This window comes from Catharus ustulatus, chromosome 6, assembly GCF_009819885.2.
Source record: "Catharus ustulatus isolate bCatUst1 chromosome 6, bCatUst1.pri.v2, whole genome shotgun sequence".
Lineage (NCBI taxonomy): Eukaryota > Metazoa > Chordata > Aves > Passeriformes > Turdidae > Catharus > Catharus ustulatus.
This window is the reverse complement of record NC_046226.1, coordinates 3,522,339-3,539,456: the sequence shown is the minus strand read 5'-3', so window position 1 is coordinate 3,539,456 and position 17,118 is coordinate 3,522,339. Positions and strand designations below refer to the sequence as shown.

The 17,118-nt window shown below is 44.0% G+C and overlaps 1 protein-coding gene across 7 annotated transcripts in view; it reads right to left on the bottom strand.

Annotated features, from left to right (window-relative positions):
• Positions 1–17,118, bottom strand: part of FBXO34 (F-box protein 34) — a 40,682-nt gene that overhangs the window by 16,993 nt on the left and 6,571 nt on the right. For all 7 annotated transcript variants that reach the window (XM_033062027.2, XM_033062028.2, XM_033062024.2 and 4 more), the window contains exon 2: positions 10,327–10,405. The gene's annotated coding sequence lies outside the window, so the exon portion shown is untranslated. The remainder of the gene's footprint in view (positions 1–10,326; positions 10,406–17,118) is intronic.

Here is a 17,118-nt window from a genome sequence, read left to right as displayed (position 1 = left end):
AAAGGAGCCACCACAGGCATTGTTAGGCTTGTGAAACTTTGTGAGCTCAGCTTCCCCTCTGTTTGATGGTCAGTCAGATCTGATATTATCTGATCTAAAGGCAATGAAACTGCCCCAGGGGCTCCAGTTGGAATTAATGTGGGGGAGCTTCCTGTGTCTACTCCCACACCAAAACCAGCACTTCTGCTAGACACCAGGACCTGGAGCTGGTAAAGCAGCAGGACCTGGTTACCACCACCCTTTGCTCATTTCCCCACCAAATTCACTCCAGCCCTTCCTTTCCAAAGTTCCTCCAAGCTGCCATCCTTGGATCACACCAGACAGAGCAGCAATTTAAATGAAAACTGAAGATTCCCATGTAGGCAGACTCAACAGAGGCCACAAAGACAATGAGGGGTCTGGAGATCTCTCTTATGAGGAAAGACTCCAGGAGCTGGGGCTGTTTAGTCTTTCACACCTTGTCCTTTATCAGCACTGCCTCTCTGTCTGGTTTCTCACCTGAAGCTGCTCAGGGAGCTGGACTAGGACAGAATTAACCCAAAGTGCTCAGCACCCTGAACCTACTCACCCCTGAATTGGCAGGAACTCACAAAGCCCAGCAGGACAAGGCTCTCAGAAACTCAGATTGGACTCAGCCATCTCCAATCCATACCTGGAACCATGCTGGAAAATTTATCTGCTACAAAAGTGGATTTTGGGTCCTTTCAGTGGAAAGAAACACTTCTGAATGCACAGTGTTTCAGAAGCAGGGAAATGAGCATGTAAGGCTCCAAGGCAACATTTGACTCCTCACTGCTGTCAAACAGCACTACTTGCTGTACTGATAAGCATGTGAAATGCTTATTCCAATGCAGCACTACAGGGAGAACCTGTTTTCTTTCCAAGATCACGTCAATAAAGAATGAAAGCTCCACATTTGTGGCTCACATGCTTTCTCTCTAGGTGAGGTAAGCACTGGAAGGACTAAGTTGTCCCTCAAAAGAAAAATCTCAGAAGGAAAAAAGAAAATAAAGACAAGCTCTGCTGCACCCTCTTAGCCCTGCATGAGTATTGGGAAAAATAATATTACAAGTGTTTCCCTTGTTCAACTATTCCTGAAAGGTTTCAGCTGCCTTGCACAATTTGAGTAAGGACATCACTTGCTGCTCAGCTGGGAAGAAGTTAAGAACTGGCTCATTAGATTTGTTCTGCTTGATCCAAGAGGAAAACAAAACCAGTAAATCCCTCACTGGGCAGTGCTGCTGCTCTGCTGACAAACACACGGGGCTCACACATCACTCTGCTTTCTAGAAAGCTGCCTTGGCACCCCTTGGCACTGTCACACGCCCTGAATGACAAACTGGGGGTGGCAGAGCCCCTGTGAGTGGGGCTGTCCCTGCTGCACCCTCAGCTCACAGGGCAAAAATCCTCTCTGAACACACCACATGAGGCCACACGAGCCACATCTGAATTATTTAGCCTATAAAACTGGATCTGTTTTGCCATGCAGATTGGGAATTAATGAAAGCTCAGCTGAAAGGCTACTTTCTTGGGGCAAGAGGAAGGAGAAAGCTTCCAGAAGCCTTCCTATTATAGAAGCAATAGAGCTGGTTCCAAATATAGTAGAGCAGCACTCGCGGAGCTCTGGAGACGCCGTGCCCTGGTTTTGGGAGGCTGAGGTCTCACTGGATTGCTCCTGCACATGCAAAGATGGGCAGAAAGGACTGCAAGATGCAGAACTGATGTGAAAAGGGAGTTTCAGGACAAACAGCAGAGGCAGAAACCCAGAATCAGCCTGAACACCAGGACAGAGCTAACCTGCCCCACTTCAGAGAAAGCCAGTCAAAACCAGCAAGAAGAATCCCTTGGGTTTTGGTTTTTTTTTTTTTAAAGAACACAACCTAAGCTTACTAAAAAGATCCTAATTACTATTATTATTACTACTACAACCCTGACATGGCATATTAAGGTTGCCAACAATCATTTCATCACCCTGTTTTGCCTGTGGCAGCAGGGATCCTGGCTGCAGAGGTGCACCTGACTCACTCTGGCACACAGAGGGTGGATCTGTTTTTGCTGTGACAGCTCATAAAGTGACCATCACATGCCCTGTCTGACAGGAATTCCTCACCAGTTCACCAGGAACAGTTTGTTAGTGATCCAGCAGCACGGGATAAGGACACATTTTAATTCTTCAAGTTTCCTTCTCCTGTTTCATGGCAGATCTTGTAACACAACAGAAATAAACTCAGTTGCAAAACTCTGATTACAAGTGTGTCTTTGTGTATCTCTGCATCTGTGTACTCCAGCAAGGGTCTGCCCTTTTGATTGGTAAATAGTAACAAAGTAAAATGTCACCAGGAAATCAAAAATCTCACACAAGACACTGTAGAGGGAAGAAGCCCCCCTGGCACAAAATACAGAGGAATAATTGCTCCTGCACATCTCTCCATGGGGTATGAAATGGCTTAAAAAATAGCAGGACAAACCCACAGGTGACTTCTAAACATCCAGCAAATAAATAAATAAACACAGCTCCTTCTTTAGAACTCTGCTAATGAGGAAAACCCCACAGCAGGTGACCCAACCTGAAGCACTAATTTCAAACTCAATTCACTGAATGAAATATGGCTTTAACGGGTTTCTATGGCTCTAACTGGTTTGGACCAGCCCTTGGGTTGTCAATTCTCCTTTCTGAGACCACCCATATTCCCTGATCACAGGTCCAGACCTACAAGTTAGCAGAATAAGGTGTAATTGATTTTTATTTACTTCTGTAGAAACTCACCCTTTAACCACGAAGTTATTTTAAGTATTTCTCTGTCTTATACCACTGTGGACACCTTTTCAGCAGAGACAGAGGCACAAAAGAACCCCAAAAAACCCCAAGCAAACCAAATCCACACAGACACCCAAAAGACTCAGCAGTTTCACCCACATGGATTCATTCTGCCAGTTCACTGCAGGGCTGAGAGGTTCCAATATCCATTGTGCATCTCTAAAGTGTCCAGATTTTTCCCAAGGGCCTCTAAATCCAAATTCAGCAAACCCTACTCAGCAGCACAAACACTAGATTAAGTGAAACAGTACCAAAAAAGTGTTTTAGAAGTAACTGTGCCATTACTTGCAAATATTTGGATAGGCTGGATAAGGCCTTAAGCAGCCTGGTCTAGTGGGAGAAATTCTTGCACATGGCAGGAGGTTGGGATGAAATGATCTTTATTTAAGGTCCCTTCCAACCCCTTAACATTCTATGATTCCATGATTTCTGTAATTCAAAATGCCCAAGTTTTTTTTATCATATTCCTGAACCCACTCTGCTCTCACATGAAAGTATTTTCTGCTATTTTTAGTATCAATGTCTCATGAATCCTCACAAAATCTTAAATCTTTTCAAACTTTTGTTTAAAGCAGGCCACTGCTGGTGCCCCCAATGTCACAGAGAACAATCTTCCACCTCACAAGGACAATGCAAAAATGCTGAACTCAGAAATCTGAAATTTACAGGTCAGCAGCTGACAAAAAAAATCTGCTGTGCACTTAGGGAAAGAGCTATCCAGGTATACCCAACTTCAGGACAGACTTCATGCAGAAAGATGTTCAAATTATTTTTCACAACACATTCTAGAACAAAGTGCCTCACTACATCTGCAAACTTCCACCAGAACAGATTCCTTAGGAATATCTAAAAACAACCCACCCACCACAAACAAACAAGACACCAGCACCCACCCACTGAACAAGCTTTATATTCACTGGGCTTTCCAGCTGTGTCTTATAAAATAAAGCATAAAGCTCCTAAAGAACAGGTTAAAATCTAAGAAAATAAAAAATTTAAAAATAAAATCACTAATTAGTGTAAAGTTCCAGCAGAGCTTGTACTGGAGGAGGTCAGGGCTACTCCAGGCCCTTTCCAGCCAGCTCCTCATGTCCCACCACAGGATGTGGCTGAGCCCATCACTGAAGAAATATTTAAGAAAGGGTGGAAAACACATGATAGAGAGATGATGAGGAAAAACCTCACCAAGGCCAGGAGAGGATAAGGGGAGCTCCATGGCAGGGCAGGTCATGCCCCACAGTGAAACTGGAGAGAGAAGATTGGTTTTATGCTTGTTTCTTACTATTATTTAACTATTCTAGCCATCAATAAATGTTTTTTTGTTTTGTCCACAACAGTGTTCACTAATCTCATGAACTTTATCTTGACCTTTAAGCTTTCTTGGCAGTTCTGTGACATGTCTGATTCCAGTCCCTGGCAGGCAACAACCCATGAGGTGGGCAGATGGATGTGTCTGTCCCCTGCAGCAGGGAGTCACCCACTGCAATCACTCACAGCTAATTATTAATGTCAAGTCTTCAGGAGGGACAGGAATATTCCTCCCTGTATGGACAGTGACCATTTCTCAATCTCTCTCTTTTATTCACTTCTGACTTCTTGTGAGATCCCTGATTTAGGGGGGAATTCAGGCTTCTGAGTCTCTGATAACATCCCATTTTATAGAATCCTATTTCACAGAACCCTTGGAAGTTCAGGTTGGAAGAGACTTCACAGTCCATCCAGTTTCAACCCTCAGTCAAGGGCAGGGACACCTTCCACTATCCCAGGTTGTTCCAAGCCCCATCCAACCCGGTCTTGGACACTTCCAGGGATCCAGGGGCAGCCACAGTTTCTCTGGGCACCTGAGAGGGGAGAATCACATCCCTTGACCTGCTGCCCACTCCTGCTTTGAAGCAGCCCTGGACTCAGTTATTCCTCTGGACTGTGAGTACACACTCCTCTTTTCATCCATCCAAGTCCTCCTCTGCAGGGCTGTCCTCAGTGACCTCTTGTCCCAGTCTGTACTCACACCTGGGACTGCCCTGACCCAGCAGTAGCACCTTGCACCTGGACTTGTTGAATTTATTTGATGAGGTTTCTCATTCCCATGAACATCACACAATCTTCTTGTGTTCTCACACAACTCCTGGACCTGGTGACACAGCTCCTGGATGAGGACACACCTTCTGGAGAGATGACTCAGCCCCAGTTTCCTGGACAGGGAGCAGCCACTCTTTACAACCAGAGCTCTACTGCCACCAGGTCCCTTTGGGAGGGACTCTCTGACACCATTTGTGGCTGCCAGGAATGAGCTTCACTCCTACAGCATGAAGTCATGCAAGGAAAAAGAAACAGGACACCATCACACAAAGCTGGAATCCTCACCAGTGACAGCAGGAACAGCACAGCAAGGCAGACAAGACTCTCAACAGCCACCATCCAAGTGCACCCCTCAATACCCACCAGGCAGGATCAGGCACCTGCAGAGCTCATCCAAGCACAGACACAGCAGCAGGAGCACAGGGAGGGAGCAGGGCTGGGCTCACACAAACACAGATGAACGATCCCAAAGCAGCATCAGGGTATTTCCTACCCTAAACTGCTTTGCAGCTTGTAAAAAAGCACAGAACCCGTTTAAAGGGAGCAGAAAGGACTCTGAACAGCCAAAGCACAGACTTGTGACACGTCATGGCCAAAGGGCTCACAGTGAAGACACAAGGCAGCCAAGAGAACACACTTCAAATCCTTCCCAGACAAAGTATCACCTGAGTTTATAGAAATTCTCAAAAAAATACACAAAACATCTGCTGAACCAACTCAGTTTCAGAGAAACTCAGGGGTTTTTTAACTGGTAAACTGCAGAAGAGACCAACATTAAATAAAATATCTTATTGCATGGTTGTTTCAAAGCACTGTTTAAAATCTAAACTAATCTGGAAACCTATCAGTTCCACAGATCTTTAATCTTTTTTTAGCTCTATTTTAAAAGATTTCTTTCCCATTAATAACTCAAGAATTATTGAAGTAAAAAATAGTTTGATATTTTCAGAGCTTTGTAGTCAATACACCTAGCAACTGACACAATTAAAGTTTCAGAAATCCTAAGCATAGCATAAATTCCACTGTAACTTGTTCTTAGGGAAAAAAGAAAGGCCCCAAAATAGCACTGAAATTTCAGTAAAAGACAGTTTCTGTACACTTATGAACTGTGACAACTTCTGCTTTCTGCTTCTGCCTTTCCTTTTTCACATTTCCATTTCAAAATTCAGTGGCACAGACCTATAAGAGGACACCAGAAAGAATTCTGGTGCAATTCTTACCACGTTAACAACCATTCTGGAAATATGAACTTTTCTGAAGTCCACTGAAAAATATCAGATTTTGATTTGTTTAACAAGACTTGAAACTTTTTTTATGAAAAAACACAGAAAACATAAAATCTTAGAATGGTTTGGGTTGGAAGGGACCTTAAAGAACACCTTGTTTTAATGTCCTTCCACTATCCCAGGTTGCTGCCCTGTCCAACCTGGCCTTGGACACTTCCAGAGTGTCCAGTGCTCCAGTCCCCAGAGCATCTTTGTGGTCTGGTCTCCTCTAGACCCACTCTAACAGGTCCAAAAAATAACTTTATAATCAAGACAGAAAAGGAAAAAATACCTGCATTGCTCTCTAAATCAATATTCCCACTGCTCCCTCCAGCACAAACAGTATTTTCTTCTCAGAGTTTCCCCCTCTTGGACAAAATGAAGAAAATATGAATAAACCCCACCAAATCATTAAGAAGTGAAGCAGAAAATAAGGAGCCCACAGCTGTGGTTTAGAAGGGATGGTTTAAGTGAGCCAGCTTTGGAACTGGGGGTTGTGACCCTGCTGGGGAAATCCTCACTTTACAAACGTGCCACTCACCACCCTGCCTTTCAACAACCAATTCTCTCCCAAAAGCCAGCTGCAGATTGCCAGCCCAAACACTGAATTACCAAAGCAATCACCAATCTTGAGCCCTCACCATTTGACATCTCTCACCAATTCTCCATGAGCTTGCAGGAAATAAATTTCAAACAGCTCCCTCAAGAAAATAAGTTTTAAGCCTTAGTTTTTTCCATCCTGAGCCATCCCTGCACTATTTCATAGCTCTGATAATTATACCACTGACTAAACCTCCAACTGGGAATAGCTGTTTTTATCATCACTATTAAAAACAGTCCCTCACACTGTTAGGAATCTGGAAATTCACTGGAGCTGCATCCCACCCTTCAGCCTCTCAAAACACTACAGAGCAATGAAAGTATGTGCTGAAACCAGAGGATCCCTGTGCTGAACAACTCCTGTCATTCCTGGGTAACTGGAACTGCTTCCTAAACCATTCCTAAGTTACTGATTTTAGAGGGGCAAGTGGCACCACAGCTCTGAAAGTCAAAGTTTTCCATACTGGACTGGGAAAGTTTAGTTATTTTTTAGAAATGCAGCAGTGACATGCATGCTAAAAAGCTCCTCACATTCACCTTGTTTTTATGCTTTTTTAAAAAAATTAAAGTAAAAATATCATCTGCAGGTTTTTTTTTCCTAAAAGCACATTATCTTGTTTTTTACACCTTGGCCAGAAGAGTGACTGACAGCTCTCAGAGAAGTAGTGAGATGCAGAAAAAACAAGAGTTGAAAGAAAAGTGGATTTGAAAAACAGTTTTTAATTATCTGAAGGTATGGTTGTCAAGTACACAGCAAAGAGGCTGTGCATCACTTACAGATGGGAAAATTCCCCCAGGTTGATTTCACAGCCAATTACAGTGGATTAACCTATTAGGAAGAACAAAATAGATATTTTTTTTTGTGGATGCAAGTTTCAACAGCTTGAAAAATCATTGCCACCGGTACTTTGATACACAGGATCAGCAAACTGTTCCATCACACTTCAAGTCATCACCATCCATAAACACACCCTAGAAATAAAACCTCACCCTCTTTTTCAATGCATCTTCTGTCATTATTTCCTTCTCAGGGAACAGCATCTCTCACTTTGAGTATCACTTCATATATCAATACTTCTTTTATTGTTGTTAAAGAGAAGCATTGACACCTTCAAGCTGTTTTCCACTCACCTTTGCACACACATATATCATTATATCTGCCACATGCCACTGTATAAAGTATTTGTCAAACAGAAAAGCACCAAAGCTCTGATTTTCAGCTTTCCAGGATCCCTCTGCTAAATCCTGGGTGTGCCTACTTTTGTTTGGTATCAAGTTCCTCCTGCTGGCTCCGCTGCAAGAACAAACTACAGGGATAGTTAAGTTTTTCCCCACCACCAAAAACATCTGTTCCTTTTCTGAGTTCTCCAGACTTCCTTCCCCTTGACCATATCACAAAGCCTCTCTTTTCAGCAAGGCTGCCTTCTTGATAGTCCATCACCATTATCTTCTTGTTCTCTGCAGAGCAGCTTGAATCGCTGGGTCCTGCAGAGCTTCCAGTCCTTTCAGCTCAAGGCCAGGACCTGAATTCAAGCATGGTGATTTACAGAGAGGGTTGTTAAACTCCTTCCCTGACTCTTTTTTAACACTCCACAGTTTCCTGTCCTGGGAGGCAACCAAACTGCTGCAAGAAATGCCAGTTTCTGTTAAATATCCTCAACTCCTGTGACACTGAGTATTTAAAACAATTACGTTACTTCCAAATCTTGCACTATAACAGTTTTTATGTCACGAAGTGCAGAGATGAGCAAAAATTACTTTAGCACCAGGGAGTGTGAGTTGGTTATTTGCTGCATCTCACAGCATTTCTAGTTAACATTCAGGCTTGGCACAACCCACCATCCGCTCGAGCACACAGCACAATGTCACCCCTCAAAACCCCACTGTTCAACCTAAAGGCACTTTTTTTTTAATTTCTTTTTTTTTTTTAAGGGTGCATCAGCTGCTCACTGAAAGTGGGAATGCTTCATTTAGCACACACACACACACTTGTTAAACTGCTCACAGCATGCAAATAAAACACAGCATTGTGCAAAAGTCATTCAGTCTCCCCATCCGTAGATATGAGCAACGGAACCGCGGCCAGGAAAGAGAAACTTGGAACAACATGTAAATATTTCAGTCCCTTATTCCCAGTATTCACATCCCAGGCTAAAGCCCACAGCCCTGTCATGCTGAGGGGTGACCATGTTTGAGAATCTGCCCTGTGCAATGGGTGGGAAAACGACCATTATCTGTCTTGCCCCTGGACTGCACCCTTTTATTTGTAGTTATTACTGCAAACTGCCTTTTTTTCCAGACAATGGTTGTGTTATTATAGGTACCTTCATGCCGTGCCAAAGCACATACACACAGCAATTCAGAACAATCAGCCTTGTTTTCATGGGAGCAAAGGTTGCAGCCAAATGAAATGGGTGGAGATCACATTAAACAATCTTGGAATCTGCTAATAGGATATAGGAAAATGTGACCATAATGCAGATGCGGAGTTCCCCTTTCACCTTCCAGTGTTATGGATAAAATAAAAGCTTTGGAAAACCAATTAAACTGTTTGAACAACATTAAGCAAGTCAAAGTGTTCTCAGGGTGCTTACAGGACCACTGAGAGGTTCTTTAAAATTAAAACAAAGCAGTGCCCGTTCAAAACTCTGAAAGAGAGAGCATTTCCCCAGCCCTGAAACAATGATCTGTTCCACCACCTGTTTTAAAGATAAAGGAGACCTGCAAGTCAGCTGCTCCTCCAGGATGAGGAGAATCTCATCAAGACAACTGTTCCTGTCTCAGAGACAGAATCAGCCCTTCCTCTAAGCGGGGAATTTTCACACTGAGCCACCTTGGTTGGTCAGCTGTAACCTGCATTCCCCTTGTTTGCTTTTGAGATGTGCATTAGTCAGCTTTCTCCTCCACAAATCTGATTGTGCCTCTGCATGATCGTGCACTGAAGTCATGTCCTTGAGCGTGTGACATCAGTCTGTTGCCATGGCAATGCACAGGGCAGTCCAAAATTCAGTATTATGGCATCACTGCGGGATCAGACAGCAGAACAAGCCAACGCCTGAGAGCTGGTTAATGCAGCACCAACGGCCAAGACATTTCAATCTAAATGTTAAAGTGGAACTGCACTTCATCACTATATTCTCCATAAATATGCCTAGGAGCCTCAAGAAAGACAATCCAGAAGGTCACTGAATTGAAGAAACAGAAAAACCATCATGCATCACTAAAAAGAAGGGCAATGTGTTTCCAAGGATGGCCACCAAGTATGAAGAAAGCTTAGTTCAGCTCTCTGAATAGAAACCACCATCTGTTCCTAAGGCAACACCAGAGCTGCCTAAAGACATCATCCACAGAGAAACAGAGATGGTCCCTCAGTACCCCAAACCAAGTGTTAGGTTGCACCCAGTTTTTCTGGAAATCAGAGACTGGAGGATCACAGCACCGTCAGCCCTTTCAAAGGGACAGCGTTACATAAGACACAGTTCTTCAATTTCAAGCTAAGAAGCAAAGATCAGCATCATTAACCCAACCTGTAATGAAGCCATGTAGTTTAAAAAAGGGTGGTACCTTCCAAGAGCTGTTATTCCATGTAGGGTTAGACATTACAGTCCTGTAGGCTCCTTGCACACTCACGAGAACGGCATTTCTGAAGAGCAAAAGGGAAGGAAAAAGGAAATTAGTGACACAGTAACGGTGTTAACAACCACTACCCAGCTCCTAAACCCCAAAAGATCCAGTTTGCCCAGAGCAAAGGGCACAGGGGAACAACCTACGCATTGCTGATGTGCAGAACCTCCAATTCAAGGTCTTCAGTGCTGACTGATCGAGCACACCCCAAAAACAGCCCAGCAGATTACAGGTGGCTGGGCAGAAGCCAACTTGGCACCATGAGAGCACAGATAGCAGAGAGTGCAAAGCCCCCAGAAGCCACAGTAGAGCCCTTTTTTACCTGCTCCTCTGTTCCCATCAAGCACACACGTTTTGGGGTGTGGGTGTGGATTCTCAGTGGCTGCTCTGACACCCAAATTCCTCAAGCCCCTGGAGTGCCAGTGCTGTTGTACGCCAGCTCCTGTGTAACCGGCCCCTCCCCGCACGCTTGGCTGCTTTCGTTTCGCCTCCTTCCGCTTTCCCTTATTAATCCACGCGTCTCCAATAGCTCAGTCAACACTTCCTTCTGCAGGGCTGACCTCCAGCCTTCCCACAACCCCAGAACCACCCAGAGTTTCTTCCCAGTGCCATTAACGAGGCACTTCTCATGTTCTGCACACGGATGTAGCCCTCACCCACTTCTAACCCCTCCACCCATGTCCCTGGCTGTAATTACCCCATCCCTCGTTATCTAATACCCAACACAAGCCTCGGGGCTGAGAACCACTGTTTGTTTGGCTCTGCAGTGTCACACACCCCAGTGGTGTTGTATAAATAAATTCCACAACCTGTTTGAGCCTGAGTTTGATGGAAACTTGAATTACCCCAGTTTCCAAGTGACTGCTGCAAAAACCTTCACTCGCTTACGCAATCGGCCACCAAGGCAGCTCCAGGGCCAAACACCACGACAACCAACAGCTCCCATGGACCACAACTGCACAGAGAACAACTTAAATCCCTCTACTTTTAAATATAAATTGCAGATTATAAAGGGATGAGACAGGCAGAAGCACACAGCTCTAAAAAATGCACCTCTGCCCGTCACCTGAAGGACAAGTTCCACATGCTGGTGTCACCTCTCAGCCACCAAAGCACCCAGGCTTTGCCACAACCCTTAACACTCAGTAGGTCACACAGTCACAAGTCTGAAGCACCAGAGAAGATGAGATTCTGGAAGCAACTTGGAGCCAAACGGATTTCAGAGCAAAATAAAGCCAGCAGGCTTCATCTCCATGGAGCTCCCGCAACACAACATAGGCTGAGCAAGTCACTCAGGGCAGAGGTCTTTCTTATTAAGTACCTAGTAAATTCAGATTAAAGTCAGACAGCTTTTCCCCCTCCCTCATATAAAAATCAGATGCTATCCAGGCCCAAGGAACCAATCCAGCTTCTGCAATAAGGAAAACCTGCTCACAGCTACATGACACCACACACAATCCATAGGATTGTGGCCCTTCAGGTACTCATTAAAAACTTTTTCCCTAGAAAAGTCTCCAGTAACAATTTGCCTTCAATTCATTTTCTGCAGTGAAGATGGATGATAACTAAGTCCCAGTGCGGCCATCCCAGGTCATAAACACACCAGTGTAATCCTGTGGACATTCACCAAGTACCCACCTGCTCCCATGTGCTGATTCCAGCATCAGAGGGACGATCAAACCCCTGAGCCAAACACCAGGAAGACAGGAAGGAAGCACCAAGGTACTCCACAACCATAAAAAGGCAAACAGAAGCCAGAGAAGAGCCAAGGCTGGGTGTATGTGATGGTGTTTACAGGTGGAAGAACTTTGCACTCAGAGGAAGGAGTTTTGCTTTGCTGGTGCTTCCTGACTACCCAGCTGAACCTCCTGTGCAGAGGTGAGTCCCTTTCCACCTGGATTACCCTTGGAGCAGCTTGGCCAGCATGAAACACATCACAGTCCATTTTTTGGCTTCTTTTCTGAGCAAACAGCCCTGGGAGACAACATCCCCAGCAGGTGGGGGTCAGCAGCCCTGCCAGGTAACACTCCAGGCTTGAAGTTTGGAGACTTCAAACACTTCTCATTTTTATTTAGGCAATACCCAATCCAACCTTCCAGCCTCCTTTCTCTGCAACTTCAGTGACTAGAAATGGATGCAGGAGTCTGATCAACTACAGACTCTGGGGAAAAATGCATTTTTCCCCAATATGAATAAATAAATACCTCATTTAAAAAAGAATGTGATGCAGTCCATCTCATTAAATAAGTCACACTTTTCTTATCAAAGCATGAATCCACTACAGTACACAAGGCACAAGTTGGTTTGTAAAGCATGTTTGGGTCTTTATCTTTGAAAGCCACCCTAAAAATGTAAGCCTCACTTAAGGGGGCCTTGTACTCTTTGTTCCTTTGAATTTCACACCACTTCACCTTATTTATTCCCAGAGCTTAGTGCTGCAGTTGGATCTACTCAGTCAACTCAATCAGCCAAGTTACAAACACAACCAAGCCTGAACTTACAAAACTATTAACTTGCACAAAATATATTACATTTTCTTTCCCCAAACATTTAACCTGCTAACAAATACCTGCCTTAGTGCATTACCATCCTCCCATTGTCCTGGAGTGAGTTAGCAGGCTTGCAGCAAACACAGGGAGAGCCAAGCACACTCTGCATCCCAGCCAAGCACAGCCTGCAAGAACAGACCCCCTTTGGGGCAGCGACAGTTGAGGTCAATTTAATGGGAAAACAAACTACTTTTCCATTCAAGTCCAAAGCAGAGACAAAGAATTTTATGTGGCTCAGATTGCACAGAGAGCTGTCTTTTTAGGAATGGATCAGATTTAATGGTTCTGTGGCAGTCCAGAAAAAATGAGCCTGAAAAGAGTTTAAGGTTTGGCCGGTACTGCACAGTGCAAAGTCCAGGCACTGGTCTGGGGTGCTCTTGGGGACTTAAATTGGTACCTTAAAGTCATCATCATCAACAGCAGTTTCAGGTATTTCATGAGGTTCTGGCTCAGGGTGCCCAGAGAAGCTGTGGCTGCCCCTGGATCCCTGGAAGGGTTCAAAGATTGGACAGGGCTTGGAACAACCTGGGATAGGGGAAGGTGTCCCATGGGAGGAGGTTGGAACAAGATGGGTTTGAAGATCCCTCCCAACCTAAACACTCTGGGATTTTATGATTTACCAGAGTTCAATTCAGTCTGGAGTACAAATTCACTTTTCCTCCATCTCAAAGAAAGGCAGAATATCTCCCAAGCTCTGCCTGATAATTCTCTTTTGCATCACGTGGGGTGCATTTAACACCATTTCTACACCAGAGAACAAAATGAGGCAATGCTTCAACCACCCTCACCACAGGGACTTGTATTCTGAAGCAGCAGAGATGTGCTCAGGCTCTTTCACTTGACTATTTCAGGGCCTAATGCAGACAGAAAAGCTAATTAACATGTATTGCTATGGAAAGGAATATAATCCAAACCTTCACTGGTTTATATCTAAACCCTCTGAGACATCTAACGTCAAAGCTAAACAGATCCTCACCTGGCAAACATTTGAAGAGCCTTCAACTGAAGCTTCCAGGTAAAGGAATGCAGTATTTTAGGATATTTTTGCTACATCCACTGGGGACATACCTCTACCACAAAGCCCAGAGAATCATCATGACAGCTGCAAAAACAACTTTGTCCTGGCTAACATTCACATAACGAAATTACAGTTTCACTCCAGGGAAAAAGGAAAAAGCACTTAAGTTTTGTTTAGATTGAAGTGCTGTGAGCCACGCCACTTATCTGCTATCAGAGCAGATTGCAGGGCTGCTCCGATGATTATTCTGTAATGAAGTAACTGGAATTGGAAGGTATGCAATTAGTCCTATCTCCTCCTCCTCCACCACCCCCCTATCAAGAAGAAAACCAGCACAGACGTTATCACCTCTCCCTAGAGCTCTGCTACCCACATCACTTAAAATACCCACAAAGCAAAGTAGGGCTGTCACTTACAAGCTGCTAACAAGCCTGGCTTGGCCCTGACTGGCAGCTAAGGTGATATTCTCAGCATCTCCCCAGGAGAAAGTTACAGGGTTACCTAATGGGATGCTTTCTCAGGTACCCACACACATATATATTAAGTTTAACATGTCTGCATTTAGCTATTTTAGTAAAAGCAAACCACTTTTGAGAGGGGAGGGGAAAGAAAAAAAAGCACTGCTGTTCCTAGTAGCTTTAGGTTAAAGCATCTCTCACTAATCCTCCTGGGCATGACCACTGGGAAGTGAATATACAACTCAGGACACAGGTATCACTTACTGGCACTCTGGGTAGTTTTACTGACTCCAGCCTGGCTCATTTTACCTGGGTCATTTACTCTTCCTTCCCCTCAAGAGCTGTGCTTTATGTCTGTAAAGCTGTACATGCAGCTTTCCCATAACTGCAGCTAAGAGATGGAAGATGCAAAAAGGCCCCAGACAGCCCACAGCCAAATGAAAACTCAGTGAATCCCTGATTCCAAACTGCAACTCTGAGAAAATACAATCTGACATTTATTCAGGCTCAAAAGCTCACTCATCTCTTCCCCTCCACCCCAGTGATACCCGCTGGTCTAATTAAAGACAAGGCTTCTCTCAGCAGCCTCTGCCTTACAAACATCCCAGTAAAGTCACTATCTGTGACCCAAGGAACACAGGGGAGAGCTGGGAAATAGAGGATATCCCCCAAATCCTTAAAATAAAATTATAAACATTATATTAAAATAACCTTGCAACCACCACTAAGCAACATCAACAAATTTGCTCTGTATAAGTCCACTAGAGACGTAACAATTTTCACTCGGTGAATTCACACAATTGAGTGAATTTCACTCAGTTTTCAGCTGTTCCTGGACATTTCAGAAGTTCTTCCCAATTTCTTAAAAACATTTTCCCAAAGAAAATGGGCCATCCCTTTGTTAGGCTCAGGTCAGGGATGGAGCAGTGTGAACCTCACAAAATCCACACACAACCCTTCCCTTGCTCCATACATCTACTGATCCAAACGAGGAAAAAGAGCTAAAAAAAAAAACCTTTTAAGGCAAGAAGAGTGTGCAGAATGCTGCAGAGACATTTGCTACAAAGGCATGTAAACTACTGCTCTTTATCCTACAATTTACCCCATGGCCTCCAGCTGACACATCAGCTGACACCATCTTAACAACCCCATAAGTAGCTAAAGCTGAACAAAGCAATCATTAGAAAAACTGGTTTAGTCCACTGCTGGTGGCATCCCATGTCCTCTCCATGGAGGAAGCATGACTCAGACTGCTCTGGGCTCCCATCCACAGCACAGCCTGCAAAGCTGCATTAAAAAAAGAGAATTAAAAAAAGAGAATTCCCAGTAACTTGTACCAAAGTCACGTCTCCAGCTCCTTCTGCTGCGAGACCAATTCGAGGCGAGTTGATTCATATTTTAATATAACTACATCTGCAGTCCTACTGCATCTAAAAAAATCCATCAGCACTTTAAGAGAAGTACAGGGACTTTTTTTTTTTCCTTAACACCATAGAAGATGGATTCATTGCTATCAGTAATCCTCCCACAGCCCCAGTTTCAGAAGCAGCAGATTCAGAGACTTCAGCCACAAAAACAAGCACTCTTTGCATCACTTCATTCATCTGTTTATTAAGATAAAGTTACCTCATTAAAAAAATGGGAGTGTCATCCTTTTTTAGAGAGGAAATTAAGTGAAAAAAATGCAAGGAACTAACAGTCTGTCCTACACCTGCTGGCAGGTGCCCTCATGGTTAAATTGAGGTGTATAAACTCATTTTTAGGCAACAAGATTTCCTTAAGGGGTTTTTTTTGGTTTTTTTTTTTAGAATTCCCTTACCAAGTGCCTGACACTTGTCTCAAGGTACCATGCCTTCCATGTCCAGCAGTGAATCCTCCTCTTCTCAGCACCAGGACAAGTGCAGGAGGTCAGGAAGGGAAATGAATAGGAAAAATCACATGGCAAAAATCATGGCAAAGCAAGAGCTGCCTGTTGGCAGGAGAAAAAGAAGCAGTTTTGCATGTACATTTACAGGGAGCTTGTCTCAGCCTCAGGAGTCAGGGTGGGAGGAAGCTCTGAAGGTATAAAAACATTAAGAGGCCCAAGACAAGAGCAAAGGCTTCATGATGGAAAGGACTTTTAGACTTGGCAATAAAGGTGAAGCTCAGAACAAAGACCTCAACGAAGAGTTTCATAAATGAAAAGAGAACTGGGGGGCTCTGGAAGCACATGAACAATAATCCACAATCCAACAGGAGCCACTATCACTGATGCACAAGTCCTGTTTGAACCCAGGGTCCAAACCCTGTTTTTTAAAATATAGCCTGCAGTATGACACATCTCAGAAAGCCAGACCACAGGCACAAGCCATGAGCTTGTCTTTGAAGTTCAGATAGACCAGAAAATTACTTCACCTCCCTAGATGCAGAAGGGATAGTGCTGCCTTTGATGCTACAAGAAATTTTGGTGCTAAACTGCCCAAGGACTTCAAATTGCTTGCTGGGCTTCAGCATGGCAACACCCAAGCTTACACATCCACACGAACATAATTATGCCTGGTCTAGACTTGGGGGAAGGGAAAAAAAAAAGAAAAAAATATTTTCAGTGATGTTAGCACGCAAAGAAAATAATAGCACATACAAAGAAACCTCTAGGGTGACTTATGAAGAAGATTTTATGCTTGGCTTTCTGCCAATTAGAGAGGAATTAAAGAGTCTGGCAATATAA